Consider the following 20,813-nt stretch of genomic DNA (forward strand, 5'->3'; position numbering starts at 1 on the left):
TTTCTAAAGAAGAGGGTTTTGAGTCTGGATTTGAAGGAGTTTGAAGAAGGTGACTCTCTGATATCCTTGGGCAGAGAGTTCCAGAGTTTGGGGGCATAACAGGAGAAGGCCCTGTCACCCATACAATGTAGATGGGCTTGGGGGACAGTAAGGAGAGCAGAATTAGAAGAGTGAAGGTTGCGAGGTAGGGAGCAGGGCAATAATAGTTCAGACAGGTACTGAGGTGCCAAGCCATGTAGAGCCTTATAGGTGAGCATGAGGATTTAAAAGTCTACACGGAATTTGACCAGAAGCCAGTGCAAGAACTCCAGGATAGGAGTAATGTGATCATTTGCACTAAACCTGGTCAGGATTCTGGCTGCTGAGTTTTGGACATACTGCAGTTTGTTCAATGTAGATTTAGATACCCCAGCGAGTAGAGCATTACAGTAGTCAATTCGAGAGAGCTGATGTGTTGATCAGCTTTTCAGCCACAGTTAGTGATAGCATAGGACGTAGTCTAGCAATATTTCTGAGGTGAAAAAAAGATGTTTTGACAGTATGCTGCACATGAGGGTCAAATGTTAAGCCAGAATCAAATATAACCCCAAGGTTTTTCAATTTAGATTGAAATTCAAGTACAGAACCATCTACAGATAGGGTTAAAGGACTGGCTTTATGAAGTTGATGGGGGATGCCAATAAGCATGACTTCAGTCTTGTCACAGTTAATCCAAAGTCATCCACATTTTTATGTCAGAGATGCAATTAGATAGAATAGAAACAGCCACATCAGTGTCAGGTTTGGTATGGATGTATATTTGAGTATCGTCAGCATAGAAATGAAAGCTGAGGCCATGTGATTTTAAAAGCTGACCAAATGGAAACATGTAAATGCTGAAAAGCAAGGGGCCCAGTATTGAGCCCTGAGGAACACCAGACTTAACAAGACCAATTTCAGACCAATAATAATATATTACATTTAATTTTATACAGCATCTTCAAAAGTATCTTCTCAAACAGCTTTACAGGGAAAGTTAAAAAAATGGGACTCACAAAAATTAACAAAATTAGCACAAAGAAACACAAGGGATTATAAATGTATTAGAATATGTAGGCTGAATATTAGGGGTGGCAGTATCAAGCCCTGACCATATTTAACAAACCCAACTTCAGAACTGAAACTCCTAAGAGAAACAAAGTGTCGGGGATCAATAAGGTAAGAGTTGAACTAGTTAAGAGCAATGTCGGAAACTCCAAATACAGTTTCAGACAAAAATATAAGATATTATATACTAATAGTATATTAGAATCTATGTTCTATATTCTAATAGTGTAAAAAGCAGCACTGAGGCTGTTCCAGAGACTGAGAACTGTCTCTCAGATATTAGAGAAATGTTGTGACACTTAGAAGAGTAAACACTTTAAAGCAACTAGCAAAGAGGATGTCCCTTCAGGAAAAACAATTGTAAAGTTGTGGGTTAATGATTGTCAATGAGGAGCACAGAGCAGCACGGAAACACACCATATAAGACCTCATTAAGAGCACAGAGGAAAAACAATAAGCAGGGAAGACAGAGAAGAGAGAGAAGTTGGAACCTGACTAGAGCTAAGTGTTTGAACCTTGTTAGAGAAAGCTTGCTATTCTTTGTTTTTAGGGAACTTGGGTTTCCTGGGTAAAAGGTACCTCAGTAAGAAACATCTTTCCTGCCTATGGTGCATTTTTAAAATAGGGAGATACAGTAGGCTTCCAATTTAACCCTGACCCTGAACAGGTCTAGTGCACGGATCACATTACTCCTATCCTGGAGTTTTTGCACTGGCAGGTTTAGTGTCGACTTAAAAATCCTCATGCTCACCTGTTAGTACGCTGGGCAAACGTCCCGAGATCGAATTCTTCCGCGACGGGGGTACCTTTAAAGTACGCTGGGCAAACGTCCCGAGATCGAATTCTTCCGCGACGGGGGTACCTTTAAAGCGGAGACGACGGCACCGAAAATTTTTGGCGCGCCCTCTCTTTAAAGCCCTGGCCAAATACGAAGACAGTACGTACAGTTATAATTCAAACGGAATTAAAAACTACACATCCCAGTTACCATGGTGGTGCTTGTGATCATTGCGTTTAACCAACGAAACAGGGCGAAAAATCAGTCACATGACTTTGGGGCAGAGTTTCAAAAGCTTAACCTATCAGCAACAAAGCGAAATTTACACGATAGGCTACCTCAAACTGTCAGTTACACGACTGTGTATGTCGCTTAAGCCACTCCTATTTGGCATTTTAGTTATGGAGGCGAGAAAACGCCCCCCCCCCCCCCCCCCCCTCTCTGGGTGTCTGATTTGCCGCCATGTTTAACCGTCCGTGTCCGAATCGCAGTAGCTACGCGTATGAAATAAAGTTCATCCCAGCTACAAAACATATATATTTTTGTGGTAAGAGGGCGCAAAACATCAGTATTTACTGCTATTAATTACTGTACGATTTATAGTTGAAATCTGAGCCTAGATATAAAGTTAAAATCTCGACAAAGCAATGTAGGAAATACAGAGAAAAGAAATCCTTTCTGACATCTAAAATCAGTTTCGATCAAGGTCTCTAAAACGAACAAGAAAAATAGGATTTTCGGAGGGCAATTACGCTGTGTTTATATAGGATAAGTGATCTATGAGCAATCTAATTTCTTGTTCGTTTAAAACAGTGAAATGTCAGCTGCAAAAGATCGCACCAGAAACAGCACTCTCTCTGCCTGTCATAGACGTTCGGGAAAGGCTGAATGAAGTCATGTTAAGAACAATAATTCGGTGATCAATAATAACAGTTGTAGGACAAGAAACAAAAGATAATGAAAACTTCTTTAGGCTAAAACTCAAGTTCATTCTACAAATTAAGGCAAATGAAAATTCAGGATGTTAAAGTGCTAGAGGTGTAAAAAATACAAAAATGCACATGAGTAAAAAGTTTTAGAAATGGAGCAGGTGTTGCTTTGAAATAAGCAAACAGAAAAAAAGCCATGACTAAAGTGCAGAAGAGGGATGCAGGAACACTTGCTTAGATATACAAATAAAATCACAAAAAGGTGTATGTTACAAAAGAACATGCAAACATGTTCATCATGTACATCAATTTCCCTTCACGATCAATAAAGTCTTATCTATAAACATGAAACAGAGTGAGGAATCAGAAAATTAGCATGCATAAAAAACAGCAATTCTGTCAATAAGCCCTAAATGAATTAATAGCAACCATGGTTTCATGGAGGGCTTCTCAGATAGTTGGGCATTCAGGTAGATTGCCAGGTGAAAGGATTTGTAAACATACTTTGTTAAAGCAAGTCAGTTTTTTCTGCAACACATAAAATACATTTTTCCAAGAAAGTTTAGCCTTTGTCACTAATGAAACCACTAAATAAAGACATAAATATAGAAATCTTAAGATTTTGTTATTCAATGTTGGTAGCAGGATGAACTGTGCTAAGTGTATATTTTGTTGCAGCTTTGCTGCAAGATGTTAACAGTGAAAAAAGGTATTTAGAAATGAGTTATTTCAAGAAGAAAATGTTCAGAATAATTGCAAATCTAGCAGGATAGAGAAAGCACAGAAAACAGGCAGTTAGATTGATCAGATTAGTATGAAAAGTTATTTAGCAAAGGGAATGAGAAGAGTGACAAACTAGTATGCTTTAGATCTTTTTATCTGGACCAGGGAAAACTGATCATGTTTCTCTATAACAATAATAAAAAACTTTATTTGATATATCAACATTAAAGGTGGCATCTCAAAGCAATACAGTAGATGTAAAAACAGATAAAAGGACCACAGATTACAAAGTAAATACATATAAGAAAGACAAGCAGTTAGAGGTGCTACCAAAATTAGAAAATGAAGCAGATACAGACACTAAGTCTTCTGAAAAGAAAGGTTCTGAGGTTAGATTTAAATGCACTCAGGGTACGTGACTGATATCACTGGGAATACAAATTGAGAGCTCTGGGGTGCAGCTAGAGAAGACCCTGTCACCCACAGAATGTAGATGTTCTTGAGGACAGCTAGAAGACCAGAGTCAGACGGACAAAGGTGGGGAGTAGACAGATAATAAGCCATATACTGTAGGTACTGAATGAGGATGAGGATTTTGAAGTTGACTCGAAACCTGATAGGTAACCAATGCAAGGACTTGAAAACAGGTGTAATGCATCCCTGATAGGATTCTCGCTGTCATATTCTGAACATATTGAAGATTGCTCAGTGTGGATTTAATTTCCCCAGTGAACAGGATGTGCATTTATTAATTCTAGAAAAAAAAGCCTTTCTTGATTTCTCTAGTTCTTAGTTTCACTAGTTCCCTTTAAAATAAACTATTATGCCACAATGCAGAGTATTATATGGACAGTATTTACACATGATATTGTGATTTAAAGAAATGAACACAAGCAGCTTTTCGAGATTTAAGTGTTGGCTGAGTTATTGCAGGATAAAAAACTAGAGATGTTGGTAAGAAGATAATTTTGGGATAGCTGAGGAATACACTGATAACAAGAACACTTCCTAATGGGGTTAGGCATACTTTTGATGAAGATGATGAAGTTAACAGACTGTATGTTTACATAGATACTGAAATGAGGATTGTGTTTTAGATTTTGTGTAGTTGCTAGCATTGAACTGTGTGTTGGATGCACATGAATTGAAGGAATGGGCAAACATCACTGATGCGGATCCACAGAGCCAGCATATTAAGATGTTTATAATTAGAGGCAATTTGTTTAAATAACTAGGTATGGATACTGATGTGCAAGATAGGTGGAAAGGCTGTTTCCTTAAGCCAGCACTATAAAATATTTTATTCTCAGTGAGATGCTGCCATTTCATAGTGGGTTTCTAACACTGAGTATAGTTCAATCCACACAGTGCCTTTACTTCCATCCATTTCTAATCTCTTTATCCAGTACAGAGGATTAGGAGCCTATCCCAGTAAGCAACGGACACAAGGCAGAATACACCCTGGACATAGCGCCAGTCCATCACAGGACAGACAGACACAAACACACACACACCAGGGCCAGTTTTCCCATAAACCAATTAACTTACCAGTATGTTTTGGAGTGCGAGAGGGAGTCATATCACACATATGGAGAAAAAACATGTAACCCAGAGAGAACATGCAAACCCCACACACACAGGATGGCAGGAATTGAATCTAGGACCCCAGTGCTCCAAGATAGCAATGCTAACCACTTTGCCACCATTATAAATGGATGGATATCTTAGTTATCTTTCTAGTTCACAGGTTTGCATGCATAATTTAATTTTGAAAGGCGCTGAGACATCAGGTACTACTATTGTATTTATGAAAAAGAAACAAAACAAAAAGCATACTAACAACTGTGCCATCCTACTCTTTAGTTAATACAATTTATTATTTATAAACAGTTAACATTGTTAGCAAAATATTTTGAATTATATTTAATTAGTCAGATTTAATGTATATTTGAACAATGAAAATATATTTTTACAAGATGCGGGGGAAAGTGCAACAACTTATTACAGTGCTAAATTTAATATTGATTGCTAATAGTTTATGCTAACACCTAACTTTCTTAATTAGGTGTAATTAAAACAGTGAACTAAGTGATAATATACCATTCAGAAATACAATCGAGAATAGTTTTGTGGTGTTTGTATGGATGAAACCTTTCTAAAATGTATAACGTAACAAATTTAAAGACGATTAAATTCTGTAATCTTTCCACTTGTAATGTCATTAGACAGAACAAGAAGTTTCTGCTTTGTCTAAGGATGGTATCAAAAAGTAGTCTAGGTGGTGAGAAAGCTGTGCTTAATGATAATTAAGTGACTTAAAAGTAAAAAGAGATGCTTCATATTGCTTGATTAATTTTAAAAACTAAGTTATAAATGCAGACGCGATCGCTGCCATAAGCGCTCCAGGCAGTAGAACGTTCGGTCTGCACTGCTGCGCTCCGCGCCTCCTCCCTCTCTCGGTGCCGCGCCCCTCTCTGACGGAGCGCAGTGGGCGGTACGCTATTTTCAGAGCCTCTGATTGGGAAAAAAAGACCTGCTGATGAGTTTCACACAACAGGAAGAGAAAAGAATGGGATTTTTTCTCTTCGAAACGTGTGTTGTCTTTATGAAATTCGTGTATTTTAAACGTTTAATTAAGAAGTAAAAACCTTACAGCGTACACAGAGATTCTGAGCTGATCACGAGGAAGAAAAATCATCCATTTTTCGCGCATAAAAAGTGGTTTTTAACTCTCGTAACCCATTTTTATAGGTTTTAAAGTCGTGCAATGTCTAAGTTAAGCAGGAACACATCATTATATCTCATTTTTTATTTCTTTTTAAAAAAAATTAAAAATCGTTTGCCCAGCCTACTGTTAGGATCTGCATGCTTTAGCTCCTCAGTATCTGTCTGAGCTATTATCGCCCTACTCCCCACCTTGCAACCTTTGCTCTTTCAGTTTTGGACTCGTATCTGTCCTCTAAGCCTGTTTACACTCTATGGGTGACAGGGCCTTCTCCTGTTATGCCCCAAAGCTCTGGAACTCTATATCAGAGTCACCTTCTCTATACTCCTTTAAATCTAGACTCAAAACCTTCTTCTTTAGAAGAGCCTTTATTTAACTAGCATTGTTCTTTGCCCATCAGCTCCTACTGTATTAAGTACCTCCATCTACTATCTCCTCTCAGGGTGTATTCTCATTGTGCATATCTTGTTTATTTCTTTTTATTGTTGTTGTTCTATAAACCGTTGTTAGAAGCCACCTTTAAAGGTGCTATATAAAATAGAGTTTATATTAGTATTATTAAGATGATGAAGATAACAAGCATAAAATTAGGATCTAACTTCCCCCCCCAACCTGTTATTTATGCCATATTCTTCAGAGTAGTGTTGTCTGAATTTATCAATCCCTCACCACAAGTCACAGATTGAGAAAAAGGGGCTAATTTAATTTCACTGTATGAAAGGAATGATGTCGTTTTCTCAGCTGAAGGAGCTGAGAAATAATATCATATTGTAATATCATATTGTTGTCAACGCCCACTTTGGGATAGATAAGGATAAAAAAGGCAGCTCTTCACCCCAGGTAACAGTCACTGCTCCCAGCAGAGTCACAAGAAGCTGCTTAAGAAGCACCTGCATTCTCCCATTTTGGGGGAAACCAACAGGTGTTTGAGGAAGGAGAGTACCCTACCCTTGATGACAAAAGATGCTTTTCTTCCCTACGGATTATCACTTACGACATGGACAACACTGTAATCCAGCTGTTTGAGCATGTCAATTACGGAAGAAGGGAAGTGACCCTACGAGAGGAAACCAACCTTCATGAAATTGCTTTCTGCGACACAGCTTCTTCCCACAAAGTGAAAGGTGGTGTCTTAGTGCTGTACGAGCACATCAATCGCCAGGGCTCCCAGCTCGTTTCCTTCCCTGGGGAGAATGTTTCCAATTATGTTCAGATCTCTTTCAATGATATGGTCAGCAATCTGCATCCCCTGCTGCCGAAGAATTAGAAAGCACCATTCGAAGACTGCTCACTGCAGCTGAATAAGAACTGGAACCCTTTTGGAGAGCATCAGGATGGTGCATGGGATTGACTCACCTTACGAAAACTGTTAAGACAAGAAACAACAACTGTGACTAATCCTCTGTATGGAACCATTCTGCAAATAATCATGTAAGAATACTGTATCTGTGCACAGACAATCACATTCATTTGGCAAATGTTGTGTAAGAAGGAAGAATATTTTCAGCAATGTTTTTACATGTACATTTCTAATTGTTTTGACTTTCCAGTCGAAGAATGATCAGTATCAGTAAATTAATGCAATATGGTGTAATGTTGGAATCAGCACAGATTTACTACAGATCAAATTGTGCATGTCTGGCAGTAAAGATACTGTATGTTGTGTTATTTCCCCAGTTTGACTTAAATTAGGAAAGGGTTCTGGAATTATATTATGCTGAGTGTGTGGCACTGAATAATGTTTCAGACTGTAATGCCTTTTCTATAGCCAACTTAGAAAATAAATATCTGAATTTATTTTAATTGTTTTTAAATTTTCTTCAGCCTTTTAAAATACCAACTACTTTCTCATCACATTCTGTATTTTTATCATTATTGTCAGTGTGCTAAGCTTCTGTGAATGAATGCCAAGTGTTTGGCACAGCCTGATCCTTATACTGCTGTAGTTTAATCATATGTTTGTCCTGTTTTTCAAATATATAAAGGACATTGTAAAGATGCAAGAAGTCACAATTCAGTTAATTATTTTTATATAGGTCAAAGTATTACTGTAGTCCACTTTCTTTGTAAACATCTGCATCAATTTGATGCATTCAGTCATGATTACTTGGAAACATTTTGCCTGTCCTTTTCAGCTGTAAGTTAAGCTACCAAGTGGTGCTTTGGCAAACTGGCTTTGGTGAATCTGGGGTTCAATTCCTCTTCAGCGCACAAGCTTTGCTTTAATAAATAAACATTTCTTTTTATAAAACTAAAATAATGAATATTATGAAAATTATATTTATTTGTTTTGGTATTTCTAAATATCACAACATGTTCAAAGTTAAATGATTTATTAATAACAACTTATAATTTGAAACTGCTTGTATATTTTGTAGTGTGCTCTCTGAAGGCACCAGTTCTGTAGGGTTTGGGCATTTACGGGGACAATTATTAATTGTAGCCGTAAATCACAAAATCGATTCTTTTGATGGCTTTAGAATCCAACCATGCGATATAACTCAAACAACGCACACACACAGGTACTAATACAAGAGGATACATTTATTAATACATAGAATATGCATGTAAACCTAACAGATCTTATCGAGAGGGTTATCAGAATACAAAAGGTATATATTCAGTCAGTTACGAAGTGTTACACATATCAAGAAGACATACGTTCAGTATATCATTCATTTAGACCGTTTCGTAAATGAACTTGGTTATAACTTCTACATTAGATACTCAAAACAAGTACATAACTCTTAGGAATTAAATTGATATCAACTGGTTGGGATAACAATTGGATTCTCGAGCTGTATTGCATTGAAGTTGAATACTCATCCAATCTCTGGGGATTCAGATCTCCTGCTAGCTCTCTGGCTCCGTGCCAGGCTGTGCTGTGCGGCTTGCGATGGTGCGCTGTTGATGCTCACTGACCGGCTAGTTAGTATTGGCTTTAACTAGCATAGTTTGCACAGGAGAAAAGATCCTCTGGATCCTCTGGTTACTCTCTGGCAACCTCCGCTCTAGACTCTTAGAACAAAGGAAAGTTCTGGCACTCGGACACACTGGCTGTTCCGTGGTTGTCCGGGCTGAGTCTCAGGATGGTCAGGAGGTGCGCTGCGAGAATGTCCTTCCCCTGGGGAGCCTTCTGCTCCTGTGCTGTCTTGCCCTGGAATTCTCCTTTGAGATTCTCTTTAGAAAAGTCCACAATAGTCTCTCTTCTCCAGGCTCTCTGTTGCCTGTTTTTACCTGGAGGAACTTCAGCTTGTTCATTGGCTGAAAGTTTAATGGGCATCAGAGTCCCACGTGGGTTACTCGGCCCTACCAGTCCTTGATTGGTTGATCAAGGTGATATATGAGTCACTTACTCCTGACACCTAGGAATGCAGTCCAGATGTCCATCTGGCACTCCCTAGACAGATAGGTGCCAATGGATGACCATTGATCATGATAGCCAGGCTTAGCTAAGTGCATCCCCATTTGGGAGCTGTCCCTTATCAAAAGAAAACATCTTTAAATCAGCCTGCATGAACAGAGAGATGGGGCCTCATTTGGGAAAGCACAGCAACACTTAATTCTGTCTTATTAACAAGCATTGCCGCTACAATTTAAATTGTATTTTGTTAGGGGTGCTGTTTTCAGAACTTTTGCTTTCTTATTAAAATACCTATTTTTGAGACGGGGTATTCCAGACCTCTCTTTAATTTGTGAAACTCTCTCTGTATTTCCTGTTTTCACTCAAATAAGAATAAACTATATATGCAAATCTTTCACAGCCAGAAAGATGTTTTGTGCTCAATAGCTCTTTCACCACAGTACATTTTTAAGCATCAGTCAAAGCATTCTGAAGTCTGTCAAAATCATAAAAAATGTAACCAAATAGTGTAGGTGAGACTTCTTCCTGTCCTGGATGAAGTGGTTAGAAATAGTTATGGAAGATATTATTAATAATATAAATAATGAATGGCCTTGGATGATCTGTAAGCTGAAGATTTATAAAGGACACACATTGGCTTTTCTTTTCAGCTTGGAATTAACTTTTACATATTCCATTGCAGCCACTTTATGTAACGCAGCTCTGTACTGTAAACCCTGTTGTGTTTGTTATGTAGACCAGACAGTTTTGCTTGGGGGATGGGGATGGAAAACATGGACAGACAAAGGTGATAAAGGTGTTAAAAATTCAAAGGGGTGCCTGTGGCAGAGGCTATGAACATCAGCAGCACCTTTGTCGATGTTAGTGGTTTTCTAATTAAAAAATATTATAATTATTAACAACAACAATAATAATTAATAATAAATATCGTTATGAATAAAATTCCAAAACTACAGAACATCTTCCTTTTCTGTTTCAGCTTAATGGGAAAAATATAAATTCAAATCAGTCAAGATCTCAGAGTACAAGTACAAAAACATTTTGCATAACAAAACCGTGGAAGAAGCAGACCTTAAATTTAGATCGGGTTTCTCTGTAGGTGTCCGAACAGTTCAAAGAAATATGCTGCAATGAAATCAGATTGAAAATTCTTCAAGCAAAATTAGCTTTTAAGGTTTGTCAAAATCAGATTCTTTGTAATTAGTACACAACTTCTTAAAATATACTGTACCCATTTGTCTCATCCAAACAAAGGTTTGATTCTTTTTTTAAATTTTGAAACCTTGGGTGGTATGCTTCAGGGATTCATAGTGTAATCCAAACAAAAGAGCTGTTGGACACCATGATCTTAACATGAAGGTATGAAGTAGAGATAACAGCTTCTGTTTTAAAAGGTTATGGATTTTGGCTTAAAATGTAAGCTTGTAAAGTCATGCAATGTCTTGCAAGTTAGGCTGGATCATGCTATTGTTTCTTATTTTTGACTTTCAATTAACAATGGTTAAAAAATCAGCTTCCCACTTTCACCATACTATAGTCGGAGTGTAGCATATCTGGGGGCTTGTTCAGGATCTTTGAATTATTGTGTGCAGGCAATATGTTTCCTTTGATTCACACAGGCTGCACTTGTTTGTTTTAGTTTGTAGTGGTCCTTTGTATTACAGTATAACTGCAGTTTGTAGTGCAGTGTCAGTTTAGCTTTGGAGCAGTCAGAGAATTGTCTCAAGGCAGACATATCATGGGGACATATCAGATGTTAAACTGAGTTCTATTTTTTATAATTCTGAGACTTGGATGGTATGCCTCAAAGACTCATTCATAGTTTAATCAAAGTACCCCCCATCCCAGCTCTTGCCTCCTGCTGTTCTACACATGTGAATCCCATAAAGTCAGATCCACAGATACACTGAAACAGTTGCAAACACGGCAATGAACAGCAGTGTGATCGAATACTGTATAAATATACTGCACATACAGTATGGTTTCAAAGTATGTGTAAAATATTTTTGCTTAATCCATTTATTAATCCAATCTATTTTCACACATTCAGCTATGTAAAAAATAAAGCCAGACAGACTGCTCTAAGGTTAAATTACAAGCTGAAAAAACAAGACATGTCTTCTCTGTAAGTTTTCAATTTACAACTCATCCATTCCATGGTCATTCAATATTATTAATGGTCAATAAATATGGGTTTATATTGTAACGTTTTTACAAAATATGCAATGTTTTTACAAAACCACTCCCTTGGTGTCCTGATTTATAGACTATCTGACCACCTGCAGGCCACAGTATGTATGGCTACAGAGCTGTGTGTCTGTACAGGTTGTTAGCAGTACTGGGGCTCCACAGGAGACTGTCCTTGCTCCATTCCTGTTCATTTTTGACACCTCTGACTTCAAGTACAACTCTGAGGCATTTCATCTGCAGATGTTTTCGGATGACTGCAATTGTGGGGTGTATTAGTGAGGGGAGGGAGGAGGAACATAGGAGCTTGATTACCAGCTTTGTGGAGTGGTGTCATCTTAATTATCATCTGGAGATGATCTTAATCATCTCCAGATAAACACCAGAAAAATTAAAGAAATGGTCATGGACTTTTGGAGGAATAAGTCTCCGTTGAACCCTGTTTCCATCCAGGGTGAAGACATAGATGTGGTACAGTCCTACAAGTACTTAGGGGTACACCTGGATGATAAGCTGGAGTGGACTGTGTAGTGATTCATAGCCGTTCAGGGACGCCAAATATGTAACGTTGCCATAGCCAAAATGTAATGTAGTGGCTCTCTGAAGGCACCAGTTCTGTAGGGTTTGGGCATTTACTGAGACAATTATTAATTGTAGCAGTAAATCACAAAGTTGATTCTTTTGATGGCTTTAGAGTCCAACCATGCGACATAACTCAAACAACGCACACACACAGGTACTAATACACGAGGATACATTTATTAATACATAGAATATGCATGTAAACCTAACAGATCTTATCGAGAGGGTTATCAGAATACAAAAGATATATATTCAATCAGTTACGAAGTGTTACACATATCAAGAGGACATACGTTCAGTATATCATTCATTAAGACCGTTTCGTAAATGAACTTAGTTATAACTTCTACATTAGATACTCAAACAAGTACATAACTCTTAGGAATTAAATTGATATCAACTGGTTGGGATAACAATTGAATTCTCGAGCTGTAATGCATTGAAGTTGAATACTCATCCAATCTCTGGGGATTCAGATCCCCTGCGGGCACAAAGAAACAGTTGCAGGCTGTTGCTGTCCAATCCGCGCTCTCTGGCTCGGTGCCAGGCTGTGCTGTGCGGCTTGCGACGGTGTGCTGCTGATGTTCACTGGCCTGCTAGTTAAGTTTGTGCACAGGAGAAAAGATGACTGTGGGTCCCAGCAAGTCAGGAAGAGGACCGGTTCGTTCCTGATGAAGAGCTAGTTCTGAATAGCTATTCAGCTGTCCACAGTTCCGACCTGTTCACGAGGCCTGCTGCTGGTTACTCTCTAGCAACCTCCACTCTAGACTCTTAGAACAAAGGAAAGTTCTGGCACTCAGACACACTGGCCGTTCCGTGGTTGTCCGGGCTGAGTCTCAGGATGGTCAGGAGGCGCGCTGCGAGAATGTCCTGCCCTTGGGAGCCTTCTGCTCCTGGGCCGTCCTGCCCTGGAATTCTCCTTTGAATTCCCTTTAGAACAGTCCACAGAATCCTCTCCAGAATCTTGCTGAATCTCGTTGAATCTCTCAGGCTCTCTGTGTTGCCTGTTTTTACCTGGAGGAACTTCAGCTCGTTGATTGGGTGAAAGTTCCATGGGCATCAGAGTCCCACGTGGGTTACTCGGCCCTACCAGTCCCTGATTGGTTGATCAAGGTGAGATATGAGTCACTTAGTCCTGACACTTAGGAATGCAATCCAGATGTCCAACTCGCACTCCCTAGACAGATAGGCGCCAATGGGTGACCATTGATCATGATAGCCAGGCTTAGCTAAGTGCATCCCCCTTTGGGAGCTGTCCTTGGACCTTAAATCACCTTGCATGAATGGTTTCTCTGTGGCTGCACCACAGAGATGAACAGAGAAATGAGGCCTAATTTGGGAAAGCTCAGAAACACTTAATTCTGCATTATTATTAAGCCTCGCCGCTACACACTACTGCCAGGTAGTTGGATCATGACTGACAGTGTACTCTGAATGCTGTACTCTCGCATCAAGATGTACTCTGGGTAGCATGAATGAGTCAAAGGTAGCATGTCAAAAGAAAGGAAGTGACTTCTCTCCAAATATCTACTACAGAGGTATCAGATATTGACAGTGAACTTCCTGATGTGTAATTCCTAGACTTAGATAATGTCTCCTACCGTGTTTATACATACTCCAGATGTTATTCATCCTGTTTGTATCCAATGCTGATTCCGGTATGAATTCTCGAGGAGTAATGTAGACATTTAAGATTAATGTTCTAATGGCAAGGGACATCACTTAACTGTTTTGTTTTGAAGGCAACAATGCCTTGGGACCTCGTGACCTTCAAAAAGGGGGGATATGTAGCGGTGAGGCTTATTAATAAGGCAGAATTAAGTGTTTCTGAGCTTCCCAAATGAGGCCCCATTTCTCTGTTCATCTCTGTGGTGCAGCCACAGAGAGAATATTCCCAGGGTGATTTAGGGTTCCTTTGATAAAAGACAGCTCCCAAAGGGGGATGCACTTAGCTAAGCCTGGCTATCATGATCAATGGTCATCCATTGGCGCCTATCTGCTCCTGGGCCGTCCTGCCCTGGAATTCTCCTTTGAATTCCCTTTAGAACAGTCCACAGAATCCTCTCCAGAATCTTGCTGAATCTCGTTGAATCTCTCAGGCTCTCTGTGTTGCCTGTTTTTACCTGGAGGAACTTCAGCTCGTTGATTGGGTGAAAGTTCCATGGGCATCAGAGTCCCACGTGGGTTACTCGGCCCTACCAGTCCCTGATTGGTTGATCAAGGTGAGATATGAGTCACTTAGTCCTGACACTTAGTAATGCAGTCCAGATGTCCAACTGGCACTCCCTAGACAGATAGGCGCCAATGGATGACCATTGATCATGATAGCCAGGCTTAGCTAAGTGCATCCCCCTTTGGGAGCTGTCTTTTATCAAAGGAACCCTAAATCAGCCTGCATGGTTTCTCTGTGGCTGCACCACAGAGATGAACAGAGAAATGAGGCCTAATTTGGGAAAGCTCAGAAACACTTAATTCTGCCTTATTAATAAGCCTCACCGCTACAACTGCTAACTCTGATGCCCTGTACAAGAAAGGTCAGAGTCTACGCAATTTTCTTAGGAGGCTCAGGTCCTTTGGTGTATGTGGAACTCAGTTACACATTTTTTTATGAATCAGTGATGGCAGTGGCCATCTTCTATGCTGTTGTGTGCTGGGGCAGCAGTATCATGGTAAGAGATATAAATAGACTGAATAAACTCCTCAAGAAGGCTGGCTATGTGTTGGGGGAGCCTTGACCCTCTGGAGGTGGTGGCGGAGAGAAGATTGCTGAAGTTCACAGCCATCATGAACAACACCTCTAATCTGCTACATGGGACTGTTATTAGACAGTGGAGCACTTTTAGTAACAGACTGCTCAGTGTTCAAGGGAACATTTCCGCAGGTCCTTCCTCCCAGCGGCTGTCAGGGTGTATTACACTGCCCTAGGCTAGGTTTACTAGCCCTTCATCTGCTCATCTATGGACAGCATGTTGCACAAATGTACTTTTTGGACACTGTATTAATATACTGTTTATACTGTGGTACTTTCAATCTGTATATACCTATGCTCATTGTGCACATATTTTATTGTTTTACAGTGACTATTAGCATATTTTGCACACACCTAACTCTATTTTGAATTGCTGTACTTATTTTAATTTTTTAGTCTATTGTGATGTCTGTTTTTGCTTGTCTTGAATTTCAGGTCTCTCCATTATATAGCTTGCAGTGGAACATAGCAAAAAAGTTGTTAGTAACCATTTCACACATACTCACACCTGTGTTAAATAATTCATGTGATTAGGTGGCTTCACAACCACATACGATACTTGTTCATATTTATTAGCATCAGTATGCATTTTTTGATCATTGTGTATACGAAAACCATTTGCGTCCCATCCAGGGTGTACCCTGCCTTGCACCCATTACTTGCTGGGATAGGCTCCAGCTTCCCCCGCTGGAGAAGCTGGAATGGGATCATGCAGTTTGGAAAATGGATGGATGGATGGTGTATAGGGAAACCTAAATAAATTTAACAGAACAATTTAAAAACAAATTAAGTGTATAACACACTTCACGGATAAAACTTACATAATAATAATAATAAACTTTATTTTATATAGCACCTTTAAAGTTGGCTTCTCAAAGCGCTTTACAGAATGACAACAACAATAAATAAAAAGAATACACAAGATAAAACACAATTACAATATATAGAGGAGAGTGTGGATGGTGGTACTAAGAAAAGCAGAGGGGTGAAGAATGGAACCAGTTAAGTAAAGGCTTTTCTAAAGAAGAGGGTTTTGAGTCTGGATTTTAAGGAGTTTATAGAAGGTAACTCTCTGATATCCTTGGGGAGAGAGGATAATAATATAATAATATTATTATATATGATATAATATAATATAACATAATAATAATATCACATATGTAATTATTATTATATAATATTATATTATATAATAATATTATTATATATTATACTATGGCATACTAATAATATGATTATGCCATAGTAAGTACTATTTACAGTTATATTTCAGAAAAGGAAAATAATGTGCCACTGATTGCAATGGAAAGCATATCTTAAAAGCAGAACTAAGAGGCAAGTGGCACACACTCCCTGACTCCATGGCACCAGCAGGTGAGAAGAGGATAATACTCAGTGAAATGCATACTGCTTTGTCAGTCATCTTTGTTCTGGAGTTTCAATGCTGTGGCTGGCCTGATTCACCTGTAGATACAGGACCTGGTGTCATTCCTTTTCAGAATTTGCCCAATTTGGAAAATGTGATGGAGACATCCTTAAGTCTGTGTCATAATGTCATGAATAGAACCATTGTGTCAGTTGTGTCAAGGACTGAATATACTACTTATATATGATATTGTTTTCTATGGATTATTTAGGCAAATAATAATAATAAATGATTATTAGTAGTATTATTATCACTAGATAATAATATACTACATTTAATTTTATGCAGCACCTTCAAAAGTATCTTCTCAAAGAGCTTTACAGGGAAAGTTAAAAAATGGGACCAACAACAACTAACAAAATTAGCACAAAGAATCAGAAGGGATTAGAAATGTATTAGAACATGTAAGGAATGAAAAAGACAACAATTAAATAACAGCCTTTCTATGAAGAGGGTTTTGAGTCAGGATTTGAATGCACTCAGGAAGGTGACTCTGATATCCTAGGGGGTAAAATTCCAGAGCTTTGGAGCATAATAGGAGAAGGCATTGTGTGTAAATCCCGGGACACAAACAGGAGACCAAAATCACACATTTGTGAGTTTGGAAGAAGGAAGACAAAAAGTCAGACAGGTACTCTAATGCCAAGCCATGTAACGCCTTATAGGAGAGCAAGATGATATTGAAATTGATACAAAACCTGATAGGAAGCCGATGCAAGGACTCAAGGACAGGAGAAATGTGATCACTTGCATTTGACCTGGTCAGGATTTTGGCTGTCGAATTCTGGACAGAATTCCGTGGAATTCTGAAGTTTGTTCAGTGTGGATTTAGATGCTCCAGCGAGTTGAGCATTGCAGAAATGAATTGTAGAAAAGACAAATGTGTTGACCAGCTTTTGTGCTCTAATCAGAGACAACATAGGAGGTGTTCTGGAAATGTTTCTGATTTCAAATATCATGCTCAAATTCGTCAAATTGGACTGAATTACAAGTAAAGTGCCATCCACAAATAGAGCACAGTCTTTAGATTTTTGTTAGGGGGTGCTAAGAAGCACGACTTGTAGTTTAAATGAAATTAATTTTACGTTATCCAGGATTTTATGATTTTATAGAGATAAAATTAGAGAGTGCAGAAACATCTACGTCATTGTCAGGTTTAGTATGATTTGAGTATCACCCGTATAGAAATTATAATTCAGATCATGTGATTTTAATACCTGACCAGGTGAGAGCATGTAAAAGCTGAATATTAGGGGAGCCATTATCAAGCCCTGACCATATCTAACAAACCCAACTTCAGAACTGAAACTCTTAAATTGTCAGGGATCAGTAAGTTAAGAGTTGAACCAGTTAAGAGCAATGTCAGCAACTCCAAATACAGTTTCAGACAAGAATACAAGAATACATCACAATTAAAAGTGTCAAAAGCAGCACTTTTCCAGCTTTAGGTGACTGAGAACTGTCTCTTAGATATTAGAGCAATTTTGAGACACTTGGAAGTGTAAACACTTCTTGATTCAAAGCAACAAGGATGTCCCTTCAACAAAAATTATTGTAAAACAAGAAACAAGAAGCAGGGAAGAGATTGAAAAGAGAGGAGTCAAGGGGAGTTGGAATCTGACTAGAGCGAAGTATTTGAATCCTGTTAGAGAAAACTTGCTATTAAAGTTTTTAGGAAACCCGGGTTTCCTGGGAAAAAGATACCTCAGTAAAAACATCTTTCCTGCATAGGGTGCATTTTTAAAATATGGAGATGGGAGAATAGCCTCATGTGGAGACTTAGATGGTGAGAAACTTAAGTCTGCTCTGTTTCACTACTAAACTGAAAATGTGTTGATATTCCATTTTATTGACAAAAGTCCAACTGTTTTATTTCATTGATCAGACCACACGTTTATTGGAAGGTCAATTGCAGAAATCCTTTGTAAATTCTGATTTACTTAAATTCCCCAGATGGGGACTGATCGTGTCATTAACAGCTCATTAAAAGTATATTTCCATTAGACCATTAGACATGCAACACACTTCCTTGTGATCATCTTAGAATGTTTGTGTAAGCTGTATTTATTGAAAAGTTTTTAATTAAACATTTGAAACATTTGTAAACTTAACACACATTCCGTACAGGAATGCGTTCTCTCTCCCTCTGTCTCTCTCTCTCTCATCTTGATTATGAAGGAATGTAATAAATTTTATGAAAACTAACAAACTGCTTATCTTTTAGTTTTCTAACTGCTTATAACCCTGGCAAGTGGAAACATACCAGGGGGCATCTACTGTACAGTAAAGGAACAAGTAATAGGTTTATTCAATGCTGAAAAGAGAAGAGAGAAACACAACATTTCGGCTATGAAGACAAGATGTCTAACCATTAAAGGCACTGTATATTATGTCTCACTGTCACTGCAGTTTGAAGTTTTTGTTTCATTTCATATTTCATTCAGTTTAATAATAATAACAATTGCTTACACTTATATAGCGCTTTTCTGGACACTCCACTCAAAGCGCTTTACAGGTAATGGGGACTCCCCTCCACCACCACCAATGTGCAGCATCCACCTGGATATGTAACTGTCATGACCTCCAGCCAGCGGAGACCAACTCTTAAGCGAACTAATCAGCACCAGTGCCGCTGCACGAGTTAACCCACCTGCACACGCTCTACTGTGCGGCACGCTATTTATACCATCAACTTGCTTCCCGCTGCTCGGTATGTGTCTACTCCTTGAGAGCTCTACCTGGTGTTTTTCCCCGTACCTCATTTATCCTGGCTTCTGGACTCCCCTTTTGCCTTTTTCAACTATGGACCTCGCCTCTCGTCTCGGACTGTTTGTCTCCTGTGTTCTCTCCAGATTACCACCTTTCTTACCCCTTTTCACCTCTTTTCCTTTGGACCACAAACTTGGCTATTGTATTGGATTGTTCGCCTGCCTTGTCACTACCCTCTCCTGTGTCTGCACAAAATCCTTATATCTCTCCATCAGGGATACCTGACAATAAGATCAACGGAAATTTACACTAACAGTGTTCCTAAATTACATCTACTTTTCATACCATACAAGGCCCACCCACAAAATGTTTATTCAGAAGCAGCCACTCAGAATGTGCAGTATTTCTTCCAATTACCTCAAAAGTAATGTGGCACATTGCGTTATGTCATTTACTGGCCAAAGACAGTCGATAGGTAGCACTTGATGTGATTAGATGTTAGTGAAACGATTACTTCATTTAATCGGTTTCTCTGCTGTGCGTGTTTAAATCCACTTAATATGGAATTTTGGTAGCAGAAATAAAATCGGAAGTAAAACATCATATATACCTAATGTACTTACATTAGGTGGTAATGGCCGCTAAATATAAAAATCAAACTAAACAACAGTATTCCACCTTCTTCATAAATATTTTATGCATCAAAGTCTTTAACTCTAATATAAGGTTGTATTTTGGAAAATGTTCAATGTACTTATTCTAAGTACTGCATATACATTTTATAAACTGGAATTAATAAAAAATGTATGATATTTTATCCTTTTATAAAATGACGTAATAAGAACATTGTACTTGTTATAAAATGTGAAAATAGCTGTACTGATTTAGTACCACTTGATATGGAATATAAATATGGAATCATGTAACTAAAGAAATCTTGGAAGCTAAAAATATCACTAGATATTTTGGAAACATTTTAATGTTCGTTTATCTATCAGTAAACAATGAGGAAAAATAGTCTGCATGAAGGCTAACTGGTAAATGACTTCAATACGTCTAGATAGCTATGCAGTCTGAAGAGCCCCCAGTGAGGCTGTGAGGTTGTTTAGTGTATTTTCTGCAGTTACTTACTGTTACTCGGTCAGAAGTCTCTTGCTAAGACAAAACACAAACAGGAGGTGGCCTTAGAGGTCAGTGGTGGTGGGATAACAAAATAAACTTGGTGCTGACAATCCATAGCCCCTAATAAGGATCTCCTGAGTCCCACCTTCTTTCAGCAAATGTACCCAGCAGATAAATTAGGTAAATTTAGATACAAATATATGTTTTTTATATTTTTCATAGATTTCCTTTTAATACCCAAGATAGACTATGTGGTTCTCACAATTTGTCATCAGTTTTAGAGAACAGTGTCTCCTGTTTTTTGTAAGAAAAGGTTTGTGCCATGTAGGCTTTTTGTGATTTCATATTTAATATATGTTTAATAAAATTTCATTTTTAGATAAAAACTAAATTAAAATGAAAATGGGTCAATGTAGTATCCACTATTTTACTG

This window comes from Lepisosteus oculatus, chromosome 18, assembly GCF_040954835.1.
Source record: "Lepisosteus oculatus isolate fLepOcu1 chromosome 18, fLepOcu1.hap2, whole genome shotgun sequence".
NCBI classification, from domain to species: Eukaryota; Metazoa; Chordata; class Actinopteri; order Semionotiformes; family Lepisosteidae; genus Lepisosteus; species Lepisosteus oculatus.